This window comes from Hemicordylus capensis, chromosome 3 (genome assembly GCF_027244095.1).
Source record: "Hemicordylus capensis ecotype Gifberg chromosome 3, rHemCap1.1.pri, whole genome shotgun sequence".
NCBI lineage: Eukaryota > Metazoa > Chordata > Lepidosauria > Squamata > Cordylidae > Hemicordylus > Hemicordylus capensis.
Window position 1 is genome coordinate 12,661,174 of NC_069659.1, and position 12,251 is coordinate 12,673,424.

Genomic DNA, 12,251 nt, shown 5'->3' on the forward strand with positions numbered 1-12,251 from the left:
TGTTTTTTAACTTATTGTTTTATGGTATTTTAATTTTTTTGTTTTTATTGTTGACTGATTTTAACTGTTTTTGTTTTGCTTGTAAACCACCCTGAGCCAAATTAGGAAGGGCAGTATAAAAATTCAATCAATCAATCAATCAATCAATTATAGAAGGCACTGCCTGACATCCATTCCAGACTAATAAAGCACCCATTCATTGGAAGAAGCACTGGTGTGGAGGGTGTGCTTTTGAAGAGTTCCAGACTAATGCTGCACTCTGTGTGTGTGTGTGTGTGTGTGTGTGTGTGTCTGTGTGTGTGTGTGTGTGTGTGTGTGTGTGTGTGTGTGTGAGAGAGAGAGAGAGAGAGAGAGAGAGAAACTTGGTTACCTACTCTTCCCCTGGAAGTCCTCTGTGTCAAAACATGTCCCTGAGGGTTGTGTAGCCCTACATATCTGTACAGGATACTCTGTTGTGGAGCAGGTGAAAGGACATGGGCAGGGAGGTGGAGTGGCTGTGGTTTATAAGAACAATATATCCCTTACCAGGATCTCTGTCAGAGTACCCACTTATCTTATGTCTACTTGAGTCTTGGGACCAGGGATAGATTTGCTGTGTGCATTGCACCCACAGGTTCACATCGAGTGGAATTGCTGAGGATGGTGAACAGACCTATACAGGCCACGTCCACCCCAGCTTTGGAGCCATTGTTTAGCCTCCGTGAAGCTTTTCATGAATGTTTTCTGGACAAACTCTTTCATAGCCCCTGGTGGTGCAGTGGTAAAACTGCCGCCCTGTAACCAGAAGGTTACAAGTTCGATCCTGACCAGGGGCTCAAGGTTGACTCAGCCTTCCATCCTTCCGAGGTCGGTAAAATGAGTACCCAGAATGTTGGGGGCAATATGCTAAATCATTGTAAACCGCTTAGAGAGCTTCGGCTATAGAGCGGTATATAAATGTAAGTGCTATTGCTATTGCTATTGCTATATTTGAGCTGACCTGGATTCCCTTGTTGGTGCAGAGTCTTGAGCAGGGGTATCCAGTAACCCCTTGTGTGGTTAAATTGGATCCGTTTCAGTTTGTGACTCCTGAGGACATGAAGAAGCTGCCTACCACCTGTTCTCTTGACACTTGTCTGACGTGGCTTATATTATTAAGCAGGGAGATTGTTGGAGAGCTCCCGGCTCAGATCATAAATGCTTCTCTGAGGGAAGGTAGGAATGACTCCTTGTTTAAAGGAGGCAATTATTAGACCTCTTTTAAAGAAGCCTATACTTGACCTCCCCAGAGTTAAGCAATTATAGGCCTGTCTCCAATCCCCCATGGTTGGCCAAGGTGATTGAGAGGGTAGTAGCCTCTCCACTCCAGACAGTCCTGGAAGGAAACTGATTATCTAGACCCATTTCAAACTGGCTTTTAGGTGGGCTATGGGGTTGAGACTGCCTTGGTTGGCCTGATGGTTGAGCTCCAAAGGGGAATTGACAGAGGGAGTGTGACTCTGTTGGTCCTTTTGGATTCCTCAGCAGCTTTCAGTACCATCTGACATGGTATCCTTCTGGATCGCCTGGGAGGACTGGGCATAGGTGGCACTACTTTGCAGTGTTTCAACTCATACCTTTCAGGCAGATTTCAGAAAGTGTTACTTGGAGACTGCTGCTCTACAAAGCAAGCGCTCAGGGCTCCATCTTGTCTCCAATGCTCTTAAACATCTACATGAAACCACTGGGAGAGATCATCAGAGGATCTGGTGCAGGGTGTTATCAGAGCATCTCCATCTCTGACCTCTTTTAGAAAGACCCTCAAGATGCACCTGTTTTATCAGGCTTTTAAATGAAATCAACTTTACACTGTTTAATTGTTTTTATCCTGAAATTGTTTTAACTTTTATTCTGTGAAATATTGTTTTAATTGTTTTTACTCTGTTTTAAATTTGTTGTTTTAAATTGCATACACTGCCTGCACAACATAAGGCTAGGGGGGCGGATCTGACCCTTGGAGGATCTCTTTGCTGGCCGCAGATAGGAATATCCTGTCGCAACAGCAGAGCTATTGAAGAGTTCTTGGACTGTCCTGCTGATGAGCAGCAGCAGCACTCCTGAGCTGAAGCCCCCTTACTGACACTACCCCTAGGAACATAGGAACCTGCCATATACCGAGTGAGAACATTGGTCCAACTAGCTCAGTATTGTCTTCACAGACTGGCAGCAGCTTCTCCAAGGTTGCAGGCAGGAAGAATCTCTCTCAGACCTATCTTGGAGATGCCTGGGAAGGAACTTGGAACCTCCTGCTCTTCCTGGAGTGGCTCCATCCCCTGAGGGCAATCTCTTACAGTGCTCACGCTTCTAGTCTCCCAGGGCGGACCCTGCTTAGCTAAAGGGGACAAGTCATGCTTGCTATCCCAAGACCTGCTCTCCTCTTCTCCCTCATTTTTATCCCAGATTCCAACAATGTGCCCTCTCACTTTCATTAATAGTTTTTAAAAATAAGTTCAACATAATAATTAATGTTCTGAAAATTGAACTTGGCCCCTGCAAACTAAGTTGTTGTTGATTCCAACCCACAAAGGCATTTGAGTTGTGCACCCCTGGCCTAGAGATACACATATCAGGCAGTAGATAGATAGATAGATAGATAGATAGATAGATAGATAGATAGATAGATAGATAGATAGATAGATTCATTCATTGGCTGACATCCTACAAAGCACTGGTGCAATAAGAACCACTGGTGTGCAGCACCAGTGCTTCTGAAACATTCCAGTGCTTGTGTTTCTGTGTGTGTGTGTCTTTTCAGCAACTCCCCTTCTCCAAGTAGCCCTTTGTGTTACCTGAAAACACGTTCCAAGGGGCTGTGAGCCCAAAGGAAGAATTCTCATCATGCCAAATGCATACCTTAGGATGCTCACCAATAAGCAGGGGTGGCTCTGAAGTTGGGGCATGGTGTTCGCCCACACATAAATGCATGTTTGCCCCCCTACCACCACCCTCTCATTTTTTCCTGGTGCCACCACTGCCAATAAGCTGACATAAATGTCCACAGTCCCACACTGTGAGGCACTCATGTGAAGTGCCTGATGGGGTTCTGTGGGGAGAGTGGGCTTAGCCCGCTCTCCCTGCAGATAAACAGCCACTCGTATCTGGGTGGCCAAATCGGCCGCCCACATGGCTGCCGGCTCCATCACAGAGCCGGTGCGGGCTGTAGGGATCGGGGCCCATATGGCCCCCAGGAGTCCCAGGATGCCCTGTGTGAGTGCGCAGGGCATCCTGGAGAGACCCCCAGGCCCAGCGAGGGTCTCCTCATGTGCTGCCACAGCGGGGAGCTGTACCGCAGCAGCACACAAGTAACCAGTCAGGGTTAGCGGAGTGCTAGCTCCGCTAACCTCATTTAAGGAGAGGGGTACTTTGGGTGGTTTGCTGCCAGGAGCCATGCAGTTCCTGTGGCAGCAGATGACCAGGAGAAATCAGGCTAGGCTCCTTAAGCCCGATTTCTCCTGGTCGTGTGAACAGCTTCTGTATCTGCTAGTGTGACCATGAAACCGAGTCAAGAAGAACAGTGCAAGGTAGGCCAAAAAAAAAAAGAGAGAGAGAGAGAGACAACACAATCATGCCACTTCATGGAGGGCCAAAATATTCTTACCCAGAGAGAACCACCAAAATTGATCAGTTAAGTTTCCTTTACTAGGAACATTCTGCTCAGTGCTGTATCTGGATGGGGCTCCATTGGGTTCCCTTTCATTCACTGCCACCCTCAGCATCAGTCTGCATCTTTCTACATTTTGCAATGGAAGTAGAGTCTGGATGGACTGGTCTTGCTCATCCTCCTCCATCTCAGTTCCCGGTCCACTGGAACTGCCACCAACCCCTTCTTGTCTTGGCACTGCACTCAGCACAGTTGTAATTCATGCATGGGAATACAGGCAGGGCATCAGCCTGACTTGGAGAGCTTCCCTGGCATGGCTTGCTTGTCTCCTTGGCCAGGAGGACTCCTAAATTACACTTCTCTGTGTTGGATCCAGCTGCTCAGGTGGCGAGGCAGTTGTGTAGGAGGCAAGCTGAGTGAGTGGCCAAAGCCCATCTAGGTCATGTGCTAAGGCAACCAAGACATCCATCAAAAACTAAGAAGCCAGCCAAAAGATAGCCCTTTCAGGAGCTTCCAGGAATGATTTTTAAAAACCTAACAGAAGGGGAGGCATCGGCTTTTTTCCTCTTCACACACCTTTCAGTCTTCCCAGGAAAGGGAATTAATTTATTTAGAGAGTCACCATCTGAACTCAGTATAATTCTGATTTGGCAGATGGGCTTCTATGAGTAGCTGAACATATGTTTTTGGCCTTAATGCAATCACAGTTGACAATGACATACCCACATTTCCTGTTCTTAAACTCACCAATGTCATTGATCTTCAGAAGCCAATGGCTTGTACCTCTCCTCAGAATTGTCTCCTATAGCGGCTTCAGTACTCTAAATATTCCAGAGCACTCATATTTTGGACTGGTTAATGGCCAGGATAGATAGACCAGGGATGGGCAAACTTGGCCCTCCAACTGATGTTGAACTACAACTCCCATAATCCCCAGCCACAATTTATTGTGGGTGGGGAAGATGGGAGTTGTAGTTCAATAACAGCAGGAGGGCCAAGTTTGCCCATCCCTGATACAGAAACAGATACATGCATAGAGTTGACACAGAACTGTCAGCAAGTTAAAAATGTACACAAGTGTTATCTGAGTTCTAAATATGCAGAAATGGGAGACCACTTTGCAGAGAGGTATAAACCATTATGTGCTGCAGATTAACCATGTCAGCAAGCTCACATAGGGTGTGTGTGTACTAAAATCCAACCTCTACCCTGTGATCTTCCTTCCACGCCCAACCATTGGTGCCACAAACTGCTTCACCCTTCCTTCCCACCTCAGTTAATAGGCTGGCTCTCCCGAAGCAAGGGGTTAAACCATGAGAAAAACTGCATTTGCCATGAGCTACAGTATAGGGGAAAGAGTGTGGGCATTCTTGTTTGTTTGTTTAAAGTATTTGTATCTTGCCCCTCAAGATTCTCCTCCTTGATGGCAATACTGCTTCGGGCAGTGCACAAAGCTCTCTAGCTCAGATTCAGATTCAAGCTGAAGAAATCAGAGCTAGTAATTTTCATCTCATATTGAAGCCTCTGAGATTCACATTTCCAAGACTATAACAACTCATGGTAACATTACAAGTCATGTGTTTTATTCATTCATTCATTCATTCATTTGGCATATTTATTTAGCATATCTGTATACCACCCAAAACGCAAGTCTCTGGGCAGTTTGCAACCAAACAATAAAAACAACACGTAAAAAGGTTAAAACATTACAACAATTTAAAATTTAAAACAAGGTTAAAACTATTAAAAATCATCAAAACTATTAAAAGCTTTAATAGTTTCAAAGGGTGGGGGAGTGGGGAAAGAAATATGTGGGATGGGAATATGTTAAGTTGAACATTGGAATGTTTCTGCTAATGCATCTTTGCTTAAATATACGTTTTAAATCTTGTGAGTTCAGTTGCTGTTTGTGCCCTCAAGAAGCCATGTTTTTTAAAATACTGAGTTTGTCATGGATGTTTGTGTGGAAGGGGATAATGCTTAACTTGCAGAGGGGCCGGGGGGCCGGGGGGGCTCCAAAGACCTTTAGGTCCAGACTCCAAAATTACCAAGGTGCACCTTTGGGAGTTTAGTGGCCACTAAGCGAGAGCTGATTTAGATGTTACATTTGCTGTGGCAATCAGTAGCCCTATTGGAAGCCCCATTAGTGGAGGGAGGCCGGCAGTTGCCTGTGTCTGGCCACGCCACAGCCCCCCTCGCCCCACCCCCTAAGTCTGACATCAGATGCGGGCAGTTAGCCACGCCCCCGCATCTGATGTCAGATGCGGGGGCATGATCTAGCTCCCAAAGGGGCCGCATGGCCCCTTCCATGAGTTAGACCGGGGCCAGCACTGTGTTCACAGTGTTGGCCATTGAACTCCCAAACAGGGCCCCGGGGCCTTGCTCGGGAGTGAAACTGCACCCCCCATGTCTGATGTCCCTGAGGGGTGGTGGCCCGGGTTCTTTCAACACTTTTGCCCAATAGTGGCTATGCCCCTGGGAAGCCCTCACCACACAATGTAATTGTACTAGAATTCCCACCTGAGTGGCATCCATCACATAGTGAAAAGTGTATGTTGGGCGGTGGGGGGGCTCAGCACCAGTGGCAAAATGTGTGTGTGGGGGGATGCTTATTGAAAGCGGTGCTGGTGAAAGTTGAAAAGGCTCTTCAGGCATCAGTAAGCAGAAGCAGAAGTGGCATTAAGCTCTCCTTCAACATCATTTTCCTTTCTGGAATGCACAACCCGCTGCTGCCTGAAAAGCTTAAGTTTCAGAGTCGATGTGGCCTAGTGATTAGAGTGAGGACTAGGACTGGAAGGCCTGAGTTTCAAAGACCCGTTGAGCCATAAAACTCACAGGGTGACTCTGGGCCAGTCATGCATTTCTCAGCCTAACCCACCGCACGGGGTTGTTGTGGGGGATAACTACTGTATTCTTGATGCAGACTATGCACATTCCCAGTGATAAATACAATCTCTTCTGTTCAGATGAAACCTAGACATGTAGGGAGAAGAACATTAATCCCCCAAACTAAACCTGCCAAACAGCCTGCTCTAGCATAAAGGCACCAACCACTTCTTTCCTACTGGGGTGAACAAACAGAGGAAAGAGAACCTTTTCAAGGGCTCCCACAGCTCTGACCTCCCCCTCAGTCCTCCAAATAATGGCTAGAAAACTTATGAAAGAATAGCCACTTGGATTCCCACCCCTTCGCTCTTTTTAGCAAGTGAAGATCATAATCTCCAGAGGCATCAAGCTTCAATTATGAGTTCCCACTGGCTGCTTCCAAGGGTGCATTTGTGGTTGGGTTTTTTTTGCATCGCCTTACAATTGAATTGCTTTCGGTATGCTCACGGAAGAGTCTTCCAGAATTGCCCAAATGTCAAGAAACAATAAGCCTCATTTACTTTTATGGCCTTCATCAGCACTTGTGCCCCTTCCGTCTTCCTGAAGGGCCCATTTGCACATATCTTTCTGAATAGCAAAAGTTAACTCCAGCAGTAAAGTCAGCCGTATCTGTACTGTCCAATCATACAAGAACTGCAGTGGGGAATAAAATATGCCTGTGTGTTTCTGATTTGTCTGTAGAGTTTAAAGGAAAGTTAACGGCAATTGTAGAGCTTCATAATAAGGTCCTTTTTATTTGTTCAGGCTTTTATGCCTTAAGGGCTGCCAGGTTTCTCAGCTCTTCCACTTCTGGTTGTCCTTTTTATGGCTGCTGTTCCTCTGATGTTCTATGTGTGTTTTTTTAACGTTTTAACTGATTTTTAGTGTTTTAAATGTGATTTTTATGGAGTTTTATTGTATTTTAATTTTGTAAACCACCTTGGGACATGTTTTATGCAAGGCAGTATAGAAATTGAACTACAAATAGATAGATAGATAGATAGATAGATAGATAGATAGATAGATAGATAGATAGATAGATGGCTTCCTCCAGAGGCCACTACAATGATGCAGGGATCTTTTCCCATTCACAGATGGGAAGAGGGCCTGGAAGGCTCCCCAAAACCAGAACTTACTGAGGTGGTGACATCTATGTTAATAACAATGTAATTTGCCTGTCCTGTCTCAGCAATGGGACATGCGCCCTGCAATAAATAAAGATGGCGGCTGATGGTACCCAAACACCCAAGTAGGCCCCTTGGAGGACCTGTCTTGGCTGGAACCTGGAGCTAGCACTGACCCATATGATTCACGGAAGTGACTCTTGAGCCTTGAATGTCTAGTCACTAACGAGCAGTTTGATACATATTGCAGCCATTCACATGTTGAGAAAGGTTGCTCTCTTCTTGCAAAACGAGAGATGAGAGTAGCTGGCATCCAGACCAACACTGCAAGAGTACAACAAACAAAGATGTACCCATGCAACTCCTGCTCTTCATGCATACAGTGTTTGTCTCTGCAGGCAAATGTTGTGTCTGTGTTGGAGGCAGAATTAGACCCTTTGCTGAATTTCATTTTTGGCCTCACCCCTGAACCTAAACGAAGTAAGTAACTCTGAAGTGGTAGCAAGCACGACCTGTCCTCTTAGCTAGGCAGGGTCTGCCCTGGTTGTATATGAATGGGAAACTAGAAATGTGAGCACTGTAAGATATTCCCCCCAGGGGATGGAGTCGCTCTGGGAAGAGCAGAAGGTTCCAAGTTCCCTCCCTGGCAGCATCTCCAAGATCAGGCTGAGAGAGATTCCTGCCTGCAGTCTGTGAAGACAATACTGAGCTAGATAGACCAATGGTCTGACTCAGTATATGGCAGCTCCTTATGTTCCTTAAGGGGACGTTGCCGAGCAGATGCTCCAAGTTGTGCAACAAAGATAGCAGATACAGGGGCGGAGCCACCATTGCGCGGATGGGTCCAAAGAACCTGGGCCGCCACTCCCCTGGAGCTGCCCTTGGCACCCTAGCCAGGCCCTTGGTTCTGTCGTCAGATGCAGGGGCATGGCCATAGGCAGAAACAGAGCCACACAGCTCCATTGGTAAGGTGCTTTCACCAGTGTCGGGTATCCGGCCTGGCAGGGAACACCTTTTCCTGCCTGGAAAGGCAGAGGGTCACTTCCCTGCCAGATTGAGAACCCAGAGCTGGCTGAAGCTTCTCACAAACGAAGCCTTGGGAACGGGGCTGTGCTGCTCCATTTGAAATAATTTCCACATATGGCCAGGCCTCTGTGTCTGACGTCAGATGCAGGGAACATGGCAAGGGTGCCGGGGGCTGCTGCGGCATTGCACCCGGGCTGCCTGGCGGCTTCTTATGCACCTGAGCAGACAACTAACTTTGCATCATGCCCTGCAACATTTCTCAGTAGGAGGCATGCCACAGGCTGTGCACCTGTTGCACCAGTGCAACACTGGTCTGGAACGCCAGCTCCTGACTTAGCAGAACTAGCTAGCACAACATCCTTGCGATCACACATCATCAGTCTACATGTCAAATGTAGATTCTCGCCCCCCTTCCAAAATATGAAATCAACCAACCAGGGTTATGGGGCTTGACTGCATTTCAGAGCATTCACATGAAGATTCTTCATGCCAAAATTAATAATAAAGGTAATATCCACAGGTGGGTGATATATGAAACTGGCTTCCCCATCAGACCAGTAGACCATCTAATCCAAGATGTTCTGCTTCACCTGGCAGAAACTCTCTAAGGTCCCATACTGAGGTCTTTCCCAGAGCATCTACCTGAGACAGGCGGCTTTTTTTTTTCCTGAGCAGGCAAGCAGGTGGCAACATGGCACACCACCAGCACCAGAAATGGGGAATATTAGCACAGATAACAGCCTGACTCGTTTGTATTCAAAATCATTAATCTCTTGGACATGACAAATCTCACTACCAGAAGGGAATAAATTCCAGATAATAAGTTTTAAAGTAATGAATAACTCTTGCCTGTGAAGGGCCTTAATGACTTTCCTTGTCAGAATTCAGATTTTATTATTAGCTCTACGCAACAGCAGCAGCCTGAAGAGCTACGCTTACAAATCAATTTCACTGCTCCTTCATAATGAGTCCCTAATTGACCCCAATTTCTGATAGAGTCACATATTTCCTTCCATACTTTATTTTAATGACATGTATATTAGAGGATTTAGTGACTGGACATAAAGGAATTTACTCTAACTCTGTGTTGCTGTTCGCCGACTTAAAGCGGAAGCATAAATTACTCCGAGAGCGTTTGCTTTGATAGCTGGGAATGTATTTTTTATATCTCTTTGCCGATAAGATTTGTCTCGTTTTGTTACATTAAGCAATTCCTTCATCTATTTAATTTTAAATAAGACAGGTTGGCGGCTAACAAAAGGCACTTTGCATCTCTATATAATCCTAATAGTTCTGGGCTGTTAGATACTTTGCTTAACTTTTCCTGTATCTCCAACTGAAGTCGTGCTCAAAGGCACCAACACTTCTGCCAAAAAAAAAAAACAGCTGAGAACAATTCTGTGGGTTATTAGTGATTTTTAAGAGAGTAACATTGCCTTTGAAACATATAGCTTTCTCTTGACCTTGCTCTCTCCCACATCCAGTCAGAGATGGCCCAAGACAGATTGATGCCTGAGGCAGAGAATTCAAATAGTACATCCCCTGTAATCAACTAAACAATAACTGGGGGTGGAATGTAGCCGGGTAAGGAAGGTGAAGGGTCCGAATTCAGCTGTGAAGACTTTATGTTATAAAAATTAGACATTCCCTGTTCTACAGGTGAATGGAGACAGGCATATGAATAAACAAATATGGCCACTCCATCATGAATGGTCTGGCCCCAGAGCAGGCTGTTTCATCCCACCTAACAGCAGGGCCAGTCTAGCATCCAGAAAATAGAACCACCAATGCTCCAGATTTGGGTGACCTTCCCTGCCGTCTGTAGCTGCTTGCATGTCCATGGAGTTGGCGAACCCTCAAGGAGGCACAGGTGGCTGCAGAGGGGGAAGGGGGGTTTGCCAAAAATCAACCCACTTCAATGCATCTGTGGAGGGTCAGTTGGGATACTAGCCAATAACAGTAACGGCCGGTGAGGCTTGCTCTAGGGGGTCACTGAGGGTGATGGGATAGATATATATTCTTAAATGCGAACTAACCCACTGCCAGCTCCTGGCATCCTTAGGAAACTGGCGGCAGCCAGCACCCCACCCCCACCAGGGCAGCTGAACGGTCAGCACAGAAAATCTTTGCTGTGCAACCACTCAAATGGCTGTCATGCATGTGCAGAGGGGGCACATAGAGGGGGCAGGGCAGGGCACTGTCCTCGCGGGACCGTGGGTCAGCCACCACCATTCCCCTAAAGATGCAGTAAGTTTGGCTCTTATAAAAGTTATATCCTGCTACGCTCATCACTGCCCTAGAGCAGGCCTCACCAGTCACCACTGGCTGCTAACAATAACAATAACAATAATAATAGCAACACCACCACCAACAGCAACAACAACAACAGACTGACTACAAACAAAGGCATGACAAGGTAGCAGGGATGATACACTGGAACATCTGCAAAAAATACAAGCTACCTGTAGCCAAAAATTGGTGGGCCCATAAAATTGAAAAAGTTGAAGAAAATGAGGATGCAAAAATATTATGGGACTTCCGACTACAAACAGACAAACATCTGCCGCACAATACACCAGATATAACTGTAGTCGAGAAGAAAGAAAAACAAGTCAAAATAATCGACATAGCAATACCAGGTGACAGCAGAATAGAAGAAAAAGAAATAGAAAAAATAACAGCATAAAAAAATCTTCAAATCGAAATTGAAAGGTTGTGGCAGAAGGAGACCAAAATAATCTGAGTAGTAATTGGCGCCCTAGGTGCAATTCCAAAACACCTTGAAGAGCACCTCAAAACCATAGGGGTCATGGAAAATACCATCAGTCAATTACAAAAAGCAACTTTACTGGGAACAGCTTACATTTTGCGACGATATTTATAACAACAATATTGACAATAAAATTCAGCCATCCCAGGTCTTTGGGAAGGACTCGATATCGGGATAAAACAAACCACTCAATACTATCTGTCTGACAGTGTGAAATAATAATAATAATAATAATAATAATAATAATAATAATAATAATAATAATAATAATAGCCCCCAGTGAGGCACTACCTTGACAAAGATCTACAAATTGAAATTGATAGGCTGTGGCAGAAAAAGACCAGAATAATCCCAGTGGTAATTGGCGCCCTGGGTGCAGTTCCAAAAGACCTTGAAGAGCACCTCAACACCATAGGGGCCACAGAAATCACCATCAGCCAGTTTACAAAAAGCAACTTTACTGGGAACAGCCTATATTCTGCAACGATATCTATAACAACAGCAACAACATTGACAATAAAATTCAGCCATCCCAGGTTCTTGGGAAGGACTCGATGTCTGGATAAAACAAACCAGTCAATAACACCTGTCTGACTGTGTAAATAAATAAATAAATAAATAATAATAATAGTAGAGGTAGTAGTTGTAGTAGTTAATATTATATATTGTTTTTCAACAAAACGTTCACAATATGAACTTAGCTTAAGCAAAGGGAATGAGAACATGGTTTCCTGTCCCAAAGGGCCTCAGTCTACATGAAACACAAAGAAGACACCAGCAACAACTGAACAACCAAGGTTGGTCTCATGAGCAGAAATATTGGGGGGAGGGGTTAGTGGGGAGGCAG